Genomic DNA, 22250 nt, shown 5'->3' with positions numbered 1-22250 from the left:
TCTGAAATAACTCTTTCAATCATATCTCGTGATAATCACACCGATGCATTCACCACCCACAAATACACAGATACCAGTTCTTTTAATTTACAAACTCTTGACAAATTTCTTTCTTTTTATAATCAGCATATTTTAGTATTAAGCAGTAGAGTGTGGTGTTCTAATCCTATTTCTTTAAATAAAGCTGAAGATAGAATTGGAATACTGAAGCTTATATTTTAATAGAGTCATCGTTTTGACAACATTATTTAATGTGGATTTCAGAACTCCAGGCAAAACTTTATATGTAAGAGATTCTCTGAAAAGAAAAACGTAATACTTCAGTTTCAGGGTTTTCAAATTGAGCGGAATGTGTAAACCTTCCACATCGCTGCTGCACCATTAACTACAAACTTGCAGTGTTTCAACATGCTGCCATTTTTTTTTTTACAAAGGGTTCATCTACATGTGAATATGTCATCTCTAAAGTTTACTCTATTGTCTCTTTCAAATCACATTGTTTTTTCTCAGCATTTTCCTTCAGAGATTCTAAATGAGAGGTAAGAAGAATTAACTTTTCCAAGGCTGATTCCATGCAGCCTGGTCTTCCTGAGCATGTTGGGTAAATGCAGATCAGGATTAATAGGAAACTCAAACTGCTCCATAGAAAAGAGGTACAGACAAGCAGTAAGGAATTTAATTCTGTGAGAAAGCTGAGGTGGTGTGGATTAGGGTTGGAAGCCAGGGATTTGTTATATCATATATTTACAACTGTAAAGCACGGACCCCAGTCTTTGATCATGGGGTCTCTGATCTTTGTGCTCTCCTAATGGAAAATATTACTGTGACAGAGCAGGGTTGATGAGCAAAACTCTATCAATTAATAGAGCTGTGACTACAATCCTCAGCCCAAGGTCCAGGTCATGCAATGGTTCTTCAGCCAGGGGACCATCTCTGATCATGGTATCTGCTGCTGCTGCTATTGCTACTAAGTCGCTTCAGTCGTGTCCGACTCTGTGCGACCCCATAGATGGCAGCCCACCAGGCTCCCCCATCCCTGGGATTCTCCAGGCAAGAACACTGGAGTAGGTTGCCACTTCCTTCTCCAATGCATGAAAGTGAAAAATGAAAGTGAAGTCACTCAGTCGTGTCCTACTCTTTGTGACCCCATGGACTGCAGCCTACCAGGCTCCTCCGTCCATGGGATTTTCCAGGCAACAGTACTGGAGTGGGGTGTCATGGCCTTCTCCGGATCATGGTATCTAGATGCCTTATATTCCTATGTGCTGCTCCATTACCATTACAGAGGAAACTACAAATCCATTAATTCTCCTATATTAGAAATTTCTCTTTAGAAATATCATTCCATGCCTGATGTGTGTATTATTGGGTTAATTGTTCTCACTTGTTTGACAATTTGGTGCAGAGAGCTAAACCCATGATAACCTTCAAAGGGAGCCTAGTAATTAAAGATCAAAAGCATATCAATGAAAGGTTAAGAAAGTAGTCTGGATTGAAAACAGAATATTGCTGCAATCTATGTCAGAGAGTGTTCTGCCTATGTTTTCCTCTAGGAGTTTTACCATGTCTGATCTCACATTTAGGTCTTTGAATCACTTACAGCTTATTTTTGTGGATGGCATCAAGTAATGATCTAATTTCATTTTTTTTAACATGTAGCTGTCCGGTTTTCCAAGCACCACTTGTTGAAGAGACTGTCTTTCCAACATTGTATAATCTTACCTCCTTTGCCACATATTAACTGACCATAGGTGCATGGATTCGTTTCTCGGTCTTCTATCCTGTTCCACTGATCTATATTTCTATGTTTGTGCCAGTACCATACATTTTTGATGACTGTAGAGTAATGGAAAAAAAAACAAAAATAAACAATAGAACCTACTTAAACTCAAAAGCTTTTCCACAACAAAGAAAACAATAAACAAAACAAAACAAAAACACAAATTGGGAGAAAATATTTTCAAATTATGTGCCTGGCAAGGGATTAGTCTCCACAATTTACAAACAGCACATGAGGCTTAACAGCATTAAAAAAAAAAAAAAAAAAAACAGGCCAATCAATAAATGGGTAGAATACCTAAACAGATATTTCTCCAAGGAAGACATACAGATGGCCAAGAGGCGCATGAAAAGATGTTCAATATCACTAATTATTAGAGAAATACAAATCAAAACTACATTGAGATATCACCTTACACCAACAGAAAATGCGAGAGAGGGTGTGGAGAGAAGGGAACCCTCCTATACCATTGGTGGGAATGTAAATTGGTATAGCCACAATGGAGAACAGTGTGAAAGTTCCTTAAAACCATACCTGTGGCAGATTCATTTTGATATTTGGCAAAACTAATACAATTATGTAAAGTTTAAAAATAAAATTAAAAAAAAAAACCCTGAAAATAGAGCTACCATATGACCCTGCAATCACATTCCTTAGGCGTATCTCTGGAGAAAAATATACTCTGAAAGGATACATGCACCCCAATGCTCATTGCAGCATGTGTTGTGCTTAGTCGCTTAGTTGTGTCTGATTCTTTGTGATCCCATGGACTGCGGCCCGCCAGGCTCCTCTGCCCATGGAATTTTCCAGGCAAGAATACTACACTGGGTAGCCATATCCTTCTCCAGGGGATTTTCCCAACCCAGGGATCAAACTCGTGTCTCTTGTGTCTCCTGCATTGACAGGCAGATTCTTTACCACTGTGCCACTGGTTTACTGCAGCACTATTTACAATAGCCAAGCCATGGAAGCAACCTACATGTGCATCAACAGAAGGATGAATGAAGATGTGGAGATGTGGTGTATACACACACACACACACACACACACGTACAATGGAATATTACTCAGCCATAAAAAAATGAAATAATGTAACTTGTAGCAACATGGATGGATCTATAGATTGTCATAGTGAGAGAAGTAAGTCAGACAGTGAAGGAGAAATGTATGATAACCTTTATATGTGAAATCTAAAAAGAAATTAAACAATGGACTTACTTAGGAAACAGAAACAAGCTCACAGACATAGAGAACAAACTTATGGTTGCTAGCAGGAAGGGAGAGGTAGGAAGTTTGGGATAGACATGTGTACATTGCTATATTTAAACTGGATAAGCAACAAGGACCTACTTTATAGCACATGGAACTCTGCTCAGTGTTACGTGGCAGCCTGGATGGGAAGGGAGTTTGGAGGGAAAATGGATACATGTATATGTATGGCTGAGTCTCTTTACTGTTTACCTGAAACTATCTCAACATTGTTAATCAGCTATACTCCAATACAAAATAAAAGGTTTAAATTTTAAAAAAATAATTTTTAAAAAAAGTACTTTTCCGGAAGTGGTAAGATTCAACAATGACAAAGATCCAAATTGCAGGTGACTAATTGCCACTTATCTCCTGTGTTGACTGTATCATGAACCAGAGACCAAGGAGAATATTCTTTCATTGTCATTAATGGTCTTTAAGGGAGATTGCCAGAAATAAGCAGGCTCCATGAAGAGGAGCAGGCAAAGTGTTACAACTTGCTAAACTATTCAGGAGGAATAATGCTCTTATTCTTTCATCTTTCACTTTCCTCTGAATATAAGTGTATTAGTCCAAGACAGGATAGTGTTTCTAGGGTGCTAGTTATTCTGTGTAAAAAGAAATGAATATAGAAAATGCCTTAAATGCATGGCTTGGGTAACTACACCTCCTCCCAGAAAAACAGGTAACATTCAAGGGTACCAAACAACCTAACATAGTCACTAGATAGATTCTTATAAGGAATCTTCCTCTTACAAGGCTATGCATAATAGCTTATAGAATTTAAAAAAATAGCTAAAAAAGATGATGGTGTTCCCAATTATAATTTATATGAAATAGATTAAAAATAAAATAGATTAACAAAATAAAGTACTGATAGGTAGGGATGGGGGCTTCTTTCAATTGACAAAAAAGTGTATGGAATTGAACTAATTAATACTTACAAGGAGAGGGCTCAGAACTTCCCAGAAATGAAGACAAAAGGGATTTAAAAACTACAGCCTCTCCCTATGAGATTAAGGTCATTAAATGATTAGTTCAAAAGGGTGGCCAGGGGCTCTGATTTGCAGAAGCAGTGCCTATGCAACTGTAGATTATACCATAATATAGTTCCAGCTTTAGGGATATTGTTCTATTTTAGGAATATTTTTATGTTTTCCACTGTAATACCCAGGTTATCATCCAAATAAAACCCTCTTCACTGAATCAGAAATACAACAGTCTATTTCTGGTATGGAATTTTTTTATCATGCTCCGTATAGGCCACAGACTAGAGAAGGAAATGGCAACCCATTCCAATATTCCTGCCTTGAAAATCCTATGGACAGAGGAGACTGGTGGGCTACAGTCCATGGGGGTCACGAAAGAATCAGACACAACTTAGTGACTAAACAACAACAATAGGCTACAGAACACAGCACACAGGAGAAGCTTACTGCAAAACCCTAGGAGTCTGCATTATCTTCTCTTTGGGATGAAGCAGAGGCTCCATGCAGCAACCTTTTTAGCCTTTGCAAGTGGATCTATTGGATTTAAAATAGGTTATCCTGAAATCTCTATCTGTTACAGACCCTTGTGTTATTTTGAGTTCCTTGCAAAATCTGAAGTTCACTCAGTAAAAGGGTTGAAAGAGCATCTCCAAATATGAAATATGTCAACTTTAATATACAAAGAAGCCCACTGAAGAATCACCAAAGTGGTTCTTTCTTTGTGTGGAGCAGCATATAATGGGAGGAGAGAGGGCTACCTACTATGCCTGTCAGGGCCACCAGAGTTTGATATAAATAACAAATATAGGTTGCAATATAACAATAACAAATATAGGTTGCAGGTTTTGGGTTAGGTCTGTTTAGACAAATATTTTTTGCAAGAAAAGGATGAACAACTGTGAACCAAAGGCTCGTTATCTCCTTCCAAATTAATGACAGTCAATATAATTCATAATTAAATTATTGAGTTGAAATGCTGTTCAGTGGCATTTGCCATACAGATAAATTGTAGTGTTAACACTAATTTGATTATAAATATTACCAAATAGTAGTTTTTCTGGATCCAGTTATAGTGTTTTTTTTTTTTAATCATCTAACCATGCTTTATCTTTCATTCCCCCTCAGTTGTTGAGCCCTATGGTTGGTAGTCTATGTTTTAATGTTTACACACATATACATCATATACATATATTTTTTGCCCATTAAATGTTTTGTTCCTTGGAGTCTTAAAAAAAAAAAATATATATATATATATATATATTTTTTTTTTTTTCTTTCTAGTGCAAAGCTTTGTTCATAGAGGTTGTCTTTATGCTGTTTCTAGAGAATAAAACACTGGCCAACATAGGTGGTGGGGTGTCCACTAGAAAGCCTCACACTCTGTAAGAATGCTTTTACTTCAAACAAGCAGGTACTGCCATCACAATGATTTACTTACCTTGCCTCTTTGTGGGATTACACCCTGTGGGAATAAATATACATTAAAAATCCTAAATAATGGCAGTGAATTTGCCTAGAAATTACACATGTGGGTTGTATAATGTTTTGGCATGCCTCAAATTCATCATAATAGGTTTGGATAACTTGTCACAATAATTTACTTAGAAAAATACACTTAAATTTTTACATCTTGTATAATGTGGTTCATGTCAACAGAGAGATTACTAATTCCCTTAATGATTCATTCCATACTCCAGAGAATGCAGGAGTCTAGAAAAGGTATCATTTTGCAATAAATGTCAAAAACATGTTTTATCTAAATAGCTCAACACACAGTACTGACAAAATTTAGTTAGACATAATTTATACTCTTCAGTGGCCAAAGTAATCTATGGGTTTCTTCAAGTTGCTTTTGTCTATAAAATAAATTCAATTTGCTTTATTACATGAAGCACAAATTTAAAGCAATATTTCATAAATCTTTGCCACTGAAGATTAAAGCAATATTTAATTTACAAATACTGCTACCAGTCTGTAAGCTTTATGTTGCTGGAGATTAAAAATTGAGTTAGACAACATAAAGCTGATTTTCAACCTCACCTGCTAATAAAAGCAATTTTTTAATAAAATAAGAAGAAATAAGTCATTATTAAATGTCCCTAAGGATCTCATATGTGCACTAACATTGTTCTAATTTTTTATTTGTCTGAAGGATTGTGTTAATAGAGCACTAGGGATGATGCATTTAAGATGCATCCACAGGTATCTGTTACAGTAACTCCATTTAGTAAATTTCATGCAATGTTTGCATCTGCTGCATAAAGCCAAGAAGCTGCATAAGTTCTTTAGCCCTCATTGGAAAACACATATTACCAGAAGATTCTCTCATTTAAGATGATTGTCTCAACACTATGTACCAGTCACAAATCAGAAACGTAATGAAATTAAGCTCTATGCCGATGTATATATTAAATTTCTAACAGGCTAGTGTCCAGCTATGTCAAAATTTTCCACTTCAAAAACAAATGCAAATATGTGATATTTATGAAACTCCAACATCTCTTTAAATAGACAGAACACGCTTGACTACCTGCTACACACAAGGTACTATGCTAAGTGATTTACATGTCTTATCACATTTAATTTTCACAACTCTATAAAGTAGTTCTGTTATTAGTCCTTTTTGGCAGAAGAGAAAACTGAGGCACAGACCTCACAACTACTAAAGGTTAAAGTGCATTTTTCTTAATGAATAAACCAATTTTTAGAGTAGTTTAAGGTCTACAGGAAATTGAGCAGAAAGTATAGGGAACTCCCACATACTTTCTCACAACCATCCTGCATAGTTTTCCCTATTATTAACACCTTGCTATTATGGCACATTTGTTAGATAATGATACATTTACATTAATAAAATCATAGCTTACATAGGGTTCACTGTTTGTGTTCTATCATTTCATGGGGACAAATGGATAAAGTCATATATTTCTGTAACAGTATCAGACAATAGTTTCACTTCCCTAAAAATAACCTGTACTCCACATTTTCATCCTTTTTCCCTCTTGCCAGATCCCTAGCAACCACTGATCATTTACTGTATCTATAGTTGTGCCTTTTCCAGAATGTCATATCTTTGGAATCATACAGAATGCAGTCTTTTCAAACTGTTTTCTTTCACTTAGCAACTCTGCATTTAAAGTTCTTCCATGTGTCTTCATGGTTTGATAGCTCGTTTTTTTAATCACTGAAAAATAGTCCTTTGCTTGGATGCATCAAAGTTTTTCATTCACCTACTGAAGTACATCTTGGATGCTCCCAAATTTTGGAGACCATGGATAGAGCTGCTATAAACATTCATATGAGGGCTTCCCTGATAGCTCAAATGGTAAAGAATATACCTACAATGCAGGAGACCCTGGTTTGATTCCTGGGTTGGGAAGATCCACTGGAGAAGGGATAGGCTACCCACTCCAGTATTCTGGCCTGGAGAATTCCTTGGACTGTATGTCCATGGGGTCACAAGGAGCCAGACACGACTGAGCGACTTTCAATTCAAACATTCATATACAGATTTTTGAGTGGACATAAATTTTTGATTCATCTGAGTAATTACCCAGAAGTTCTGTATTAGTTTCCTAGGGCTGCTGAAACAAAGTACCACAAACAGTCCCTACGAACAACAGAAATTTATCACAGTTCTAGAGGCTAGAAGTCTGAAACGAAGATAACAGGGTGGGTTCCTTCTGACAGCTGTAAGGAAGAATCTGTTCCATTCTGCTCTCCTAGGTGAGGTGCTGGCAATCTTTGGGGTTCCTGGAAAGATTTACTCCAATCTCTGCCTTCTGCATGTGGTGTTTTCCTCCGTGTCATCATTTCATTTTGACAGTGATGTGTCTCTCTGTGTTCTCTTTCCCCATTTTATAAGGACACCAGTCATGCTGGATTTGGGCTCATTCAAGAAACTCATTTTTAACTTAACAACTTTTCTAAAAGACTCTGTTTTGAAACAAGATCACATCCTGAAGTACCAAGAGTTAAGATTTCAATGTATCTTTCTTGGGCAATGCAAATCAATCTACAATAAGGGCAATTGCTGGAGCATATTTTAAGACTAGGCTAAGCTTTTTTTTTTTTTTTAATACCAAACGGTCTTGCATAACCTTTGTACGATTTTTGCATTGCCACAGCAATAAATCAGAGTTTCTGTTGTTTCACATCCTCATGAGCATTTAGTGTTGGCAGTGTCCTAGAGTTTAGTAATTCGAATTGGTGTACAGTGGTTCAGTTCAGTTTAGAAAAGGCAGAGGAACCAGAGATCAAATTGCCAACATCTGATGGATCATCGAAAAAAGCAAGAGTTCCAGAAAAAAATCTATTTCTGCTTTATTGACTATTCCAAAGCCTTTGACTGTGTGGATTACAATAAACTGTGGAAAATTCTGAAAGAGATGGGCATACCAGAGCACCTGATCTGCCTCTTGAGAAACCTATATGCAGGTCAGAAAGCAACAGTTAGAACTGGACATGGAACAACAGACTGGTTCCAAATAGGAAAAGGAGTACGTCAAGGCTGTATATTGTCACCCTGCTTATTTAACCTACATGCAGATTACATCATGAGAAACGCTGGGCTGGAGGAAGCACAAGCTGGAATCAAGATTGCTGGGAGAAATATCAATAACCTCAGATATGCAGATGACACCACCCATATGGCAGAAAGTGAAGAAGAATTAAGAGCCCCTTGATGAAAGTGAAAGAGGAGACTGAAAAAGTTGGCTTGAAGCTCAACATTCAGAAAACTAAGATCGTGGCATCTGGTCCCATCACTTCATGGGATATAGATGGGGAAACAGTGGCTGACTTTATTTTTCTGGGCTCCAAAATCACTGCAGATAGTAACTGCAGCCATGAAATTAAGAGATACTTACTCCTTGGAAGGAAAGTTATGACCAACCTAGACAGCATATTAAAAAGCAGAGACATGACTTTGCCAACAAAGGTCCGTCTAGTCAAGGCTATGGTTTTTCCAGTGGTCATGTATGGATGTGAGAGTTGGACTATAAAAAAAGCTGAGAGCCAAAGAATTGATGCTTTTGAACTGTGGTGTTGGAGAAGTCTCTTGAGAGTCCCTTGGACTGCAACGAGATCCAACCGACTATTCTAAAGGGTGTTCATTGGAAGGACTGATGTTGAAGCTGAAACTCCAGTAATTTGGCCACCTCATGCTAAGAGCCAACTCATTTGGAAAGACCCTGGTGCTGGGAAAGATTGAGGGCAGGAGGAGAAGGGGACGAGAGAGGATAAGATGGTTGGATGGCATCATCGACTCGATGGACATGGGTTCAGGTAGACTCCAGGAGTTGGTGATAGACAGGGAGGCCTGGTGTGCCGCAGTTCATGGGGTCGCAAAGAGTTGGACACAACTGAGTGACTGATCTGAACTGATGATATAGGATGTTGAACGTATTTTATATGCTTACTTGTTATCTACATATTTTTTCATGGAGTTATCTGTTCATATTTTTCCCATTTTTAAATTGGGTATTTGTTTTATTATTGAGTTTTAAGTGTTTCTTGTATATTTGGAGACAATACTCTATTATCAAATGATGCGTGTGTTGCAAAGATTTTCTCCAAGTCTATGCCTTGTATTTTAATTGTCTTAACAGTGACTTTCATAGAGCAAAAGCGTGTAACTTTAATGAAGTTGAACTTATCATTTTTTTCTTTCTTAGGTCATGATTTTTGTTTGTATATAAGAAGTCATCACTAAATCCAAGGTCACCTAGATTTTCTCCTTTGTTATCTTCTCAAAGTTGTATAGTTTTGTGTTTTACAGGTAGGTCTATGAGCTACTTTTAGTAAACTTCTGCAAAAGTGTAAGATTATTTTTTAAATGTTATTAATTTATTTATTTGACAGCACTGGGTTTTAGGTGTGGCGTGCAGGGTCTTCAATCTTCATTGCAGCAAGAGAACTCTTAGTTGCAGCATATGAGAACGAGTTCCATGACCAAGGATAGAACCCAGCTTCCTGCACTGGGAGTGCGGTGTCTTACCCACTGGATTGCAAGGGAAGTCCCAAAAGTGTAGGATTATTTAACTTACTAATTTTTGCATGTGGATATCCAGTAGTTCAGGGCCATTTCTTGAAAAGTTAATCATTTCTCTATTGAGTTTTTGTCATGACTTGGTGGTAACTTTTTTTTAATTGTCTTAGTTTTTTGTCAAATATCAGCTGACTAATTTTTGTGAGTCTATTTCTAGGCTGTAATTCTGTTCCATTGATCTATTTGTCTACTGTTTTACCGTTACCATACACTCTTGTTTAGTTCTGTAGTAAATATAATAAGTCAGATAGTGCCAGTCTTTCAGCTTCCTTCTTCAATACTGTTTTGCTAATTTGGATCTTTTGCAAATCAGTTTGACAGTATTCACAGAATAATTTGCTGGGATTTTTAATTGGCATTGCACTGAGTCTATAAATAAAGTTAAGAAGAATTGACATCTTAACAACTTAAATCTTCCTATGCATGAACACAGAATATCTTTCCATTTACTCATATCTTATTAGATTTCCCTCATCAAAGTTTTCTAGGTTTTCTCAGGCAGATCTATCATGTTAGATTATACTTAAATATTTCATTTTTTGAAACACAAACGATGTTTTGTTTTTATTTCCATACAAGTAGCATTATCTTTTTAATTTAAAATACAATTGTTCACTGCTGTTATATAGAAAACAACTGATATTTTAATATTAAAATAATTATTGCTGCATCTTGCAACATTGCTATATTTTCTTATTAGTTTCTGGAATGGTTTTCTTGGTTCTTTGGTATTTCTATATAAAAATGTCATCTATAAACAAAGAGAACATTACTGTTTCCTTCCATTTTGTCTAATTTTTAGTTCCTTTTCTTGTCGTATTGCATTAACTAGGACTTTCACTACAAACTTGATGGAGTAGTGAGAAGGGACATTCTTGCTATGTTCCTGATCTTAGGGAGGTTTCTACTTTCTCATCATGTAAATATAATGTTAGGTGTAGGGTTTTCTGCAGATTTTGTTTACCTATCTTCCTCACTTGCTGTTTTTTGTCATGAATAGGTGTTAGACTTCTTTTGAATGCAGTTTATACATCTATTGATTATGTTTTTCCTCTGTTAACCTGTCAATGTGATGAGTTATGTAAGGGCTTCCTAGATTGCTCAGTGGTAAAGAATCCGCCTGCCAATGCAGGAAATGCAGCAACACATGTTTGATTTCTTGGTTGGAAAGATCCCCTGGAGGAAGAAATGGCATCCCACTCCAGTATTCTTACCTGGAAAATCTCCTGGATAGAGGAAGTCAGACATGACTGAGCTACTAAGCACATAGACATGTAATAAGTTGTAGCCATTGATTTTGGAATTTTGAACCAACCTTGCCTAACCCGGGGCTTCCTTGGTGGCTCAGAGGTTAAAGCGTCTGCCTATAATGCAGGAGACCTAAGTTCGATCCCTGGGTCGGGAAGATCCCCTGGCGAAGGAAATGGCAACCCACTCCAGTATTCTTGCCTGGACAATACCATGGACGGAGGAGCCTGGTGGGCTAGGGTACATGGGATCACAAAGAGTCGGACACGACTCAGCGACTTCACTTTCACTTTCACTTTGCCTACTCCAGATAAATCTACTCAGTCATGATGTATAATTCTTTTCCACATTGCTGGATTTGATTTGCTAACATTTTGTTAGGGGTGTTGACATGTTAAGCTCATAGGAGATATTGGTCTATAGTTTCCTCTCTTATAATATCTTTGTTCAGTTTTGGCATTTTGAAACCATAGTCTGATTGCAGAACTCATGCTCTTCTACTATATCTAAATTGGTTGAGGTTCAACCGTGAACCAGGCATTGTTAGATGTTTTCAAACATATTGTCTCACTTTTCTGAATTATATAAGAGGACAAAAGATACTGCTGGTAGAAAAAGCAAAGTTGTCTCATTTCTAAAATGAGTGATAATAACAATACTCCCCACAAAGTTTTTGTGAATAAATTGTGCAGTGAATGCTAAACATTTAATACAACACTTAACACTTTACAAACATATAATGTGTTGATTAGGTGATAGCATATGACTGTTGAATTCTTTTTTCTATACCAATAACTATACTACTGTTATACATTTCTAGCTGTATGATACATTGGTTCTTCACAATTAATCTTTTCAAACTAAAATCTCTATTTCCATTTTTAAAACCTATTCTCTTCCACGTTATTCATCTCCTTTAAGAGTTTCAAAGCTGGCTTGGATAGCAAGCTATAAAATGTGGTTTCATTTTTTTAACTTCTTCCTTACCCCACATCAAATGATCAAATTCTGCCCAAATTTATTCCCAACTACTTTAAAATTCTAAGAGTCCCTTGTATTGTCATATTACTTGTTTAATTTTATGTTTATGGCAACCCACTCCAGTACTCTTGCCTGGGAAATCCCATAAACGGGGGAGCCTGATGAGCTACACCATGGGGTCACGAGGAGTCGGACATGACTGAGCGACTTCACTTTCATTTTTCACTTTCATGCACTGCAGAAGGAAATGGCAACCCACTCCAGTGTTCTTGCCTGGAAAATCCCAGGGACGGAGGAGCCTGGTGGGCTGCCGTCTATGGTGTCGCACAGAGTCGGACATGACTGACGCGACTTAGAAGCAGCAGCAGCATACTATTTACCTTATCTATTGAAAGAGCTTCCTATGGCATCATCCTACCTTAATTTTTCGATCCAATCATTTTTATACCCTGCCACCAGAATCAAATTTCTAAATAAAGCCAAGGCTATGCTTAAATTCATCTCACTGCCTATTTTATTATAGCATTCAGTAATTTTAGTAAGTCACACAGATTAACCACAAATCTAGACACATATCTTACCATCCTACATTCACAATTGCTACTCAAGCAAAATTATACTCTCCTTTCTCTGAGTACTTATTCCAAGTGTGTGTATGTGTGTGCGATGCATATATGCATTTTATTTGTTTCATACAGCAGGACTTGGCTCGCTCTCTCATTTCTAAAATATCTCATTCATCCATAAATCCAAAAAGCCCTAAAGAGATGCCTCGTCCCTTCTAAAGATTTTATAGATATTACTCTGGTACAGTTCTTTGCTCCTGTCTTCCACATTTTTTTCTTAAATAACTTATATTGCACTTCATATACTGCTTTACAGATTTTTGTGCCTGCCTTCCTGCTACATCTGAGTTCCTTGAGATCAGGAATTACATAATTGATTTTTACCCCCAGTGCTTAGCATAATATTTGGCACATAGTTGATATTCAACAATCTTGTTAAATTGCAGACATAAATATTTTAAATAATACTCTTAAATTTTACTTTTATGTTTTTAAAGCAAGTAAAGATTTAAAACCTAAGGTTACTTTTACAAATGGCGATGACTAAAGAAGAAATATAAAATAAAATATTTTGAAATTTAATAATAAAAAATAACAGATGTTCATATTTTCATGATACAAATATTTACACAAACTTCAATCATTTACACAAACTGCAAGTATAAAAAAATATTTATTTTAAAGATACTAAATACTCTATGAGATTCTACTTTACCACATTAAACATTTAGAAAAAAATTTTAGACTAATTACAATGAGATTGCATCAGAGCATAGAAACATTTTCATCAATACATATTTTTATTATTTTATTGATATAAAATTGCCAAGTATGCAAAGATTGATGCTTCCAGAGCAAATAAATTATGATATTGTAATAAATTTTTTCAAGTTCCATCATCCAGAATCACTGAAATGAAGGATACGATCTGGCTTATCTGGGCACAGCATAGAAACTACAGACCAAATCATGTTCCTTAGCAGAGGAAAAATTTCTTGCTTAAGCTTCAACCTGAAGCATAAGTACCCATCTTAGACAGAGCAAAACTTTTTACTGTGAACCTATTTCTGATCTCCTAACCTGCATTTATCAGAAGAAAGGAATGAGATGCTCTAGAATGGGAGAAACCAACTGTGTTCAGTCTGAAGCCAATTATTGTACAATCCATGAGCAAAGAATGTTTTTTATATTTTTAAAAGGTTATAAAAATATAAGACATAGACCTTGCAGGGCCACTGAGCCTAGAATATTGACTCTACAGCCCTCTGGAAAAAGTTTGTCAATCCCTCCTTTAGAGCAGCTCTGTCGAGTAGAACTGTCTATGATGGTTGAAATATTCTGTATCTCTGCTGTCCCAGAATGGCAGTCATAAAACTCATGCAGCTATTGAGTATTTGAAATATGGCCAGCACAACTGAGGAAATGGATTTTAATTACATTTAATTTTAATTAACTTAATTTAAATAGCTGTATTTGTCTAGTAGCTACCACAATTTTTCCTGTCCCAATAGTCTGAAACTTTACATGCCATAAACAACAGAGAGAATAGAAGACAAGCTGCCATTACCTAAACAATACTTAGTTATTTGGGTAATCTACCTCCAAAAATATTTTCTTCCTCTTCCATTTTGTATCTTCTATTATTGTCTCTCAATTATTTTCTTTGAATGCATCTTCAGCCACCTTGCCATCTCATTCTCTTGTGTTTCAAAGGGAAAAGCGAACACAAAGGCAATGCAGGGCCTTACTGAAGGGAGCAAATATATTTCAGAACTGAAGGTCAAAACTCTAAATCATTGCCCTTAAGATCATAGCTAGATTTCTTTGATACCATGTTGAATTCCACAGATCTCTCTGACACATGATGAATTAGCCTAAAGATTTAACCATCATGTATAATGTAATTTCTATAGAAAATTCTATACTGAACTCCAAACACCTGACTTTAAAACTTGCCACAAACTTTCCGACAAATTAGGAATAAACTGTATATAGTTTAACAATAAAAATCACTTATAAGTTTTAAAGTATGGTGAGTCATGTAAAATGTTTACTAGACTAGTATGGAAATTATCCCACAACTTCATAGATGATACAAATGCTTTGCATTTAGAACTAGTTAGTGCTTCCCTGGGCCTTCCTCGTGGCTCAAACTGTAAAGAGTCTGCTTGCAGTGTGGGAAACCCAGATTCAATCCCTGGGTGGGGAAGACTCCCTGGAGAAGGAATTGGCAACCCACTGTAGCATTCTTGCCTGGAGACTTCCATGGACAGAGATTGGCAGGCTACAGTTCATGGGAATGCAAAGAGTCAGACATGACTGAGTGACTAGCTTTCACTTTTCAGTGCTTTAGTAGTTGCGTGCCCTTAACAGTCACCTCTATACTAAGGCAATTTTGTTCTATCAGAGTCACACTTGCAAAATTAAGCACATTCTCCTCAGCCTAAAGGTAAAAGAGATTTGCAAAAAGAGTTAGACAACAATACCATCTTTAACACATTTTCCAAAACTGCATTCTTTTTATTTTATTTCATTGGCCACAAGGTTCAGAACAAGATCCTCTGTGTAATTTACATGCATTATTTCTTAGAAGTCAGAATTACAGTTCCAGTTTGCTAATTCCAAAATAAATTAATTCAGGAAATTAAATTTAGTTTTTGTGCCAAAGCAACTGTTGCTATTAGTTTCTTTTGAACTGTAAATTAGCCTATCTTCAATGCGTTTCTCTGTTAGGTAAAAATATAAGATGAACAGCAGATAAACATTTAGACTATAATTCAATCATTTTTAAGTAGCTGCCAAATGCTGTCTTCAGAAAGTGTCCCATGGGGAAATGGCTATTCTGAGAGTAAATGCTACAAAGTATCTTAAAAACATGCCAAATGCTTTTTATCTGTCAAAAATGGCTAGTAAAGGAAAAGTACAATTTTAATAAGAGATCAGGGAGAAAAGAAGGAAGACCTGTTCCTTTCCAGTCTTTTGAGAGTTTTTCACGCAATACAATTATATGGGAAATTAAAGGGTGTGCTTACATGAACATTTAGAAATTCCAGGGTCCTTTTCAAAACAAGGACAAGGTAACCAGACAATTGACTGTAAACAGACAATTTTTAACTTAAGTGTATTTTTCTATCAATAAAAAAATCAGCCAAATTTCCCAAAAAATATTTGACAAATAATATATTAAAAACTCAGCTTAAAACCTGCTGACAAATTGAAAAAACTAATCACTGGCAAATTATAAGAGAAAACTTTGTATATAGAAATATACCAGTGATAATTTCAGGTTTAAATTTTCTTGGAAGAATCCATAGACCTTCAAAGTTACTATGGTTTTACATGACTTACCAATTATGAGATCTGATTAAACTGTATATTTAATTGGGCAAATAGAAGAATTTCAATTTTTGTTTTGCCTATGTTCAGGACAAGGATGTTCACAGCATAATACTTCATTTAACATTATCTCACAGATTTAGCTCCATAAAAATGAGAAAGTGAAGTCAGTTACAACTAGCATTCAAGGAATAATAATTAAATGGGATAGTAATAATAGCTCTGGCTGGACAGATGGCAAATCTAAATACTCTGAGATTAAGAAGAGTATTTAAAAGGGCCTTATAAATCAAATAGTCTGCTTTTTCACCCAGTACAGTGATTCCTTTCAGTTTCCACTAGTTAACAGGGAGTTCTCTACTTGGTGGCTCAAACAGTAAAGGATCCACCTGCAATGCGGGAGACCTCGGTTTGATCCCTGGTCTGTGAAGATCCCTTGGAGAAGGGCATGGCAACCCACTCCAGTATTCTTGCCTGGAGAATTCCATGGATGGAGGAGCTTTTTGGGCTACAGTCTATGGGGTCGCAAAGAGTCGGACATGACTGAGTGACTTTCATTTCACTTCACTTCTCTACCTCCCATACCAGTAAATTCTATCTTTGGAACATTCTAAATGTTATAAAAGTCTTTTGAAAAAGATATAAATCTATTCATAATTACTTCCTTATGTTTCTTACTTTAAATTCTGGATTGGGCTTCCCTGGTGGCCCAGAGAGTAAAGAATCTGCCTGCAATGCAGGAGACCTGGGTTTGGTCTCTGGGTTGGGAAGATCCCCTGGAAAAGGGAATGGAAACCCCCCCCCAGTATTCTTGCCTGGAGAATCCCATGAACAAAGGAGCCTGGCGGGCTATAGTCCATGTGTTTGCAAAGAGTCTTACTCGACTGAGAGACTAACCCTTTTCTTTCACTTTCACTCTGGCTATATCAGGAATCAATAGTAATTCAAATAATTAATCCAAAGCCCGATATGGAGTGTCACAAGTCTACTATAAGACATATGTGTCCACCATGAATATAATGTGTCCTAAGGATTTGAGGTATAAATATAGCTCATTTCAGGGCATTGACACAGTGAAGGTTAAGAAAACAGTTTCCAAAAACTCTCTTCTGTGTATATAATTTTAGTTTTGACTTTTATTTTCATTTGGAAAGTTTCTGAGGAAGTTATTTTCTTTTGCCATACAATGTTGTCATAAGGTGTTAATAAGAAGATAAAAATATTTTGAAAAAAAGCTACTATAAAATCACTGACATTATTGGTATAATGTCATAAGTTATAGTAAGTTATAGTGGTAGTAGCTTTGATAGACTAGCTTTTTCATGAAGATTTGCATAAGAATAAAAATAGATTGATCAAGATGTGATAGGAGAATTAAAAATCAGAGCCACTGTATCTTAAACCACAATGTACACAGAGTCCTCTGGAACCTTCTTTAATGCAGATTCTTTGCACCCACTTCCACAGATTCTCATATAATGCTTGTATTCTGTACTTTATTCCAAGAGGAAACATAATGGAACATACTTTGAAAATTGCCAGTTTGGACCCCAAATAAGGAAACTAACTCTAACATAAACTATGAAAGTGTTAACAATGAAATAACATTTTATAAACATTAGAAGTCAAGGAATAATTTGAAACACATATAAAACTAAAGATTTGCTGATAAAAGTAAATATATACATATGGATGTACAAGAAATATAAGGTGTCTACCCACTTACAATAAAGAAATTAAATGTTTTTGGTTGTCTTAATATTTGATGAAGTTTTGAAAAAGCAATTAGGAGGAGCATCCAAAAGTCACAGGAATGACAACATTATTCAGCCTAATGTTTGCTCAATTATTTGGACATTATCTCTTTAATAGGAAGACAGATTTGCTCAAAAACCCGCAAAACAAAAACAATATATGTGCCTCAGAAAATCTCACTTTGGCTGAGTTACAAGTAGAGGATTAGAGTATTAGTAGTATTTGGGAGAAGGCAGTGGCAACTCATTCCAGTACTCTTGCCTGGAAAATCCCATGGATGGAGGAGCCAGGTAGGCTGCAGTCCATGGGGTTGCTGAGTCGGGCATGACTGAGTGACTTCATTTCACTTTTCACTTTCCTGCATTGGAGAAGGAAATGGCAACCCACTCCAGTGTTCTTGCCTGGAGAATCCCAGGGACGGGGGAGCCTGGTGGGCTTCCGTCTATGGGGTCGCACAGAATCAGACACAACTGAAGCGACTTAGCAGCAGCAGCAGCAGCAGCAGTATTTGGGAAGACTTAACCTGGATATAAAAGTAAAAGGTAGCTCTACTAATTGTTTTCTATATCCTTGGATAAGTTGCTTAGCTTCTGGGCGTCTTTATTTTGTCTCTTTTAAAAAGGTGGTCATCATATCTGTTCCCTTCTGCTTCAAGACATTCTTGTACAGATCAAATGAAAAAAGAATAAAAAAGTGCTTTTGAGACTATAAGCCCTATCACATGGTTGATGCATGGCTATATCAGAATCTTACTATATAACCTGCTTTTTCAAATGCCAAAATAAGTTAAATACTTTTAGAAAGGTCATGACTTCAGGGGAAATAATGACATGTTCTGGATTTCTATCATATACACTTCTGTGAGAGAGTGAGAATGAATGAGGAGTATGACTTATACAAATGGGAGCAAAATTATCACCTTCTGAATGGGTTTCATAGTGATTTCAAAAGTGTGCTAAATGAATACATCATCATAACCATAACTGACTCTATGAGGAATAAACACTGGAATATGGTAGTTACTAAATTTTGAAATTCATCTAACCATTTGCCATTTTTTTGAGGTTTTCGTCATCCACATCAGTTCTTACAACTGACTCCCAATAATACCTGTGATTAAGATGGACTTAAAGTTCCTGTCAACTTGATTAAACTTTAGACAGCTTATTCTTGACTCTAGGCCTTTGATATCCCTTTCTTGGAGCATTTACTTAAAAAAAAAAAAATAAATTCCTTCTCTGCCCATTTGTGATGTAAATTTTTAAAAATCTTGTCAGTTTGACAACCCAGGACTGTCTTTCTCCAGACCTGGGAGCCCTTGCTTTGATATGTCAACATAAAGGAAGGCACAGTAGTCCAATCCCCCAATCTCTGTGTGAAGTTAAGAGCCTAGCTGCAGTGGACGCCTTACTCCAAGTTGTGAAACTTTTTCCTTTTACAAAGACATGAGAAAGTTTACTTTTCGTTCAGGTAAAACCAGTTAGTCAAAGCAAATGTCCTGTACTCTCCCTCTCACCTCAGTGCTTAAAAGTCTTCCCACCCTTTGTTCAGTGGAACTGAGTTCAGACTTTAGTCTGGCCCATTCTATTGCAATAAACAAAATCTTGAATAAAGCTGTATATTGCTTATTTAACTTATATGCAGAGTACATCATGAGAAACGCTGGGCTGGAGGAAGCACAAGCTGGAATCAAGATTGCTGGGAGAAATATCAATAACCTCAGATATGCAGATGACACCACCCTTATGGCAGAAAGTGAAGAGGAACTCAAAAGCCTCTTGATGAAAGTGAAAGAGGAGAGTGAAAAAGTTGGCTTAAAGCTCAACATTCAGAAAACAAAGATCATGGCATCTGGTCCCATCACTTCATGGGAAATAGACGCGCTAACTGTAGAAACAGTGTCAGACTTTTGTTTTTTGGGTCTCCAAAATCACCGCAGATGGTGACTGCAGCCATGAAATTAAAAGAAGCTTACTCCTTGGAAGGAAAGTTATGACCAACCTAGATAGTATGTTCAAAAGCAGAGACATTACTTTGCCAACAAAGGTCCGTCTAGTCAAGGCTATGGTTTTTCCAGTGGTCAGGTATGGATGTGAGAGTTGGACTGTGAAGAAAGCTGAGCACCCAAAGAATTGATGCTTTTGAACTGTGGTATTGGAGAAGACTCTTGAGAGTCCCTTGGACTGCAAGGAGACCCAACCAGTCCATCCTAAAGGAGATCAGTCCTGGGTGTTCATTGGAAGGACTGATGTTGAAGCTGAAACTCCAATACTTTGGCCACCTCATGCGAAGAGTTGACTCATTGGGAAAGACCCTGATGATGGGAGGGATTGGGGGCAGGAGGAGAAGGGGATGACAGAGGATGAGATGGCTGGATGGCCATGAGTCTGAGTGGACTCTGGGAGTTGGTGATGGACAGGGAGGCCAGGTGTGCTGTGATTCATGGGGTCGCAAAGAGTCGGAAACGACTGAGTGACTGAAATGAACTGAACTGAACTGAAGCTGTTTAACACTTGTGTAACTTTTTAGAACAGGAAAAAAAATACTTCCAATTTGCAATCATGAAAAGGCAGATTAGAAGCAGCATTTGATACAAGATATAATCAGAAACTATCTTTTTGTGAAAAGTCTGCTGTCACTTACATAAATTAGCATTAAGTTTGGAATTACTAATTTAAACAAAGCCTAAATAGAATTGATGTTGGGCAAGGAAAATTTTGTGCATAATTGTAACACTGTCCACTAGAATCAGAATAGTCTTTTACAGGTTGCCAAAATTTAACACATGGCTGATACCTGGAGCTTTGACAAATATGAAAGAATGCTAAAGAAAATCTTGCCATCTGGTAAAAGAGAAAGAGAGGTGGGCTGCAGACTTTTTTCTATTTTTTATGAAACTTTACATGTTCTCAAAGACTAAAATGATTATATCCATATAGAAAACCTGCACTGTTATTTTAATAAATTTAAATATTAAATAATTAATGAGATTACTGTGCTTAACAAATTACATTTCCATGTAATATAATGAAAACATGATTTGGTATATGTACGGTCTGTACAAGCACAGAGTGTAGTTTTAACTATTCATATATCATGTTGTAATTGCATATGGTCCTTCAATGAATGTGCTTATGTATTATATGCCTGATAAACTTTCACTAAACCTAAATTCTAAGTCATTTAAAAATTATGTTGTAAAGCATACTCATTTTTAATTTTAATTTAGTGTCATACTGTACAATCTCATTCCTAAATCATGGCTATGTTTCCACTTGGAATCATTTAACTTTTCCGCCTTTTATCATGTTAACTGGTGGGAAGAGTAATATTTTACAGTTAAATATTGTGTGATTAATATCCATAATTATAAGATGTGACTGAATTAAAATCAATAACCCTTTATTTGAAGTAGATATCTCTTAACCCTTAATTGCTGATTTAGTAGTTAATTGAGAAAATCCTTGTTAATGATCTGATGTAGCTCTGAAGACTGTTGAATGAGTAAGAGATTTCTCTCCAGTAGAAATAGTTTTCCCAACAGCATACGACTGATTCAAAAGAAAGATTGGTGGAGGGGACAAGGAAATTCAGTGGTTCAGTCTCTCTCAGCCACAGTCAGCCATGACATACACACAGAAAAAAATACGTAATAGGAATTTTTCGTCTCAATGCGAATGTTGATCAATGGCACTCAACATAAAGGAAAAAGTCAGAAAGAATAATATTCCCTAGAAGCTATGTTTTAGGAGCACATGAAACATACATATTTTGTTACAGAACACCTATCTGTTCATCCTTCTTTGTCTCATCTGTCTTTTGCTTGACTACTTCTTCCTTCTTATTCACTCACTGCTTACTTTGCTGCTGAGATAATTGTTCCTGGAAAGGAGATTGTTAATGGTTCTGGCAGCAAAAATTCTCCAGAATTAAACATCTGATCTCATCTGTATTATATTCCTTATGCTAATTTTAAAAACCATTGCCCTTCACAGACTTTACAGAGGGATTTCTCATTTTAAATATGTGTTATGTGGGAAAGAAACATGATCAATTTTATGAGATATTCTGTGTAGAGGAAGGTAGAAGGAAAACCATATTCACTGAAGCCCATAAGGCATCAAGTATTGTGGTAGATATTTCAGATACGGTATTTACTCAAATTCTGACAACCACCATGCTGCTGCTGCTACTAAGTCACTTCAGTCATGTCTGACTCTGTGCGACCCCATAGATGGCAGCCCCTTAGCTCCCCCATCCCTGGGATTCTCCAGGCAAGAACACTGGAGTGGGTTACC

The 22250-nt window shown here is 36.5% G+C and overlaps 1 long non-coding RNA gene across 2 annotated transcripts in view; it reads right to left on the bottom strand.

Annotated features, from left to right (window-relative positions):
- LOC112446399 (uncharacterized) overlaps window positions 1–22250 on the bottom strand; it is a 376379-nt gene that overhangs the window by 79744 nt on the left and 274385 nt on the right. The window contains exon 5 of one of the 2 annotated variants that reach the window (XR_009494251.1): window positions 1723–1836. The exons of the other annotated variant lie outside the window; for it this stretch is intronic. This is a non-coding gene — a long non-coding RNA (uncharacterized lncRNA). The remainder of the gene's footprint in view (window positions 1–1722; window positions 1837–22250) is intronic. 2 annotated transcript variants of the gene reach the window in all.

This window comes from Bos taurus, chromosome 4 (assembly GCF_002263795.3).
Source record: "Bos taurus isolate L1 Dominette 01449 registration number 42190680 breed Hereford chromosome 4, ARS-UCD2.0, whole genome shotgun sequence".
NCBI lineage: Eukaryota > Metazoa > Chordata > Mammalia > Artiodactyla > Bovidae > Bos > Bos taurus.
The sequence above is the reverse complement of the archived record's forward strand: the minus strand, read 5'-3'. Positions and strand labels throughout refer to the sequence as shown.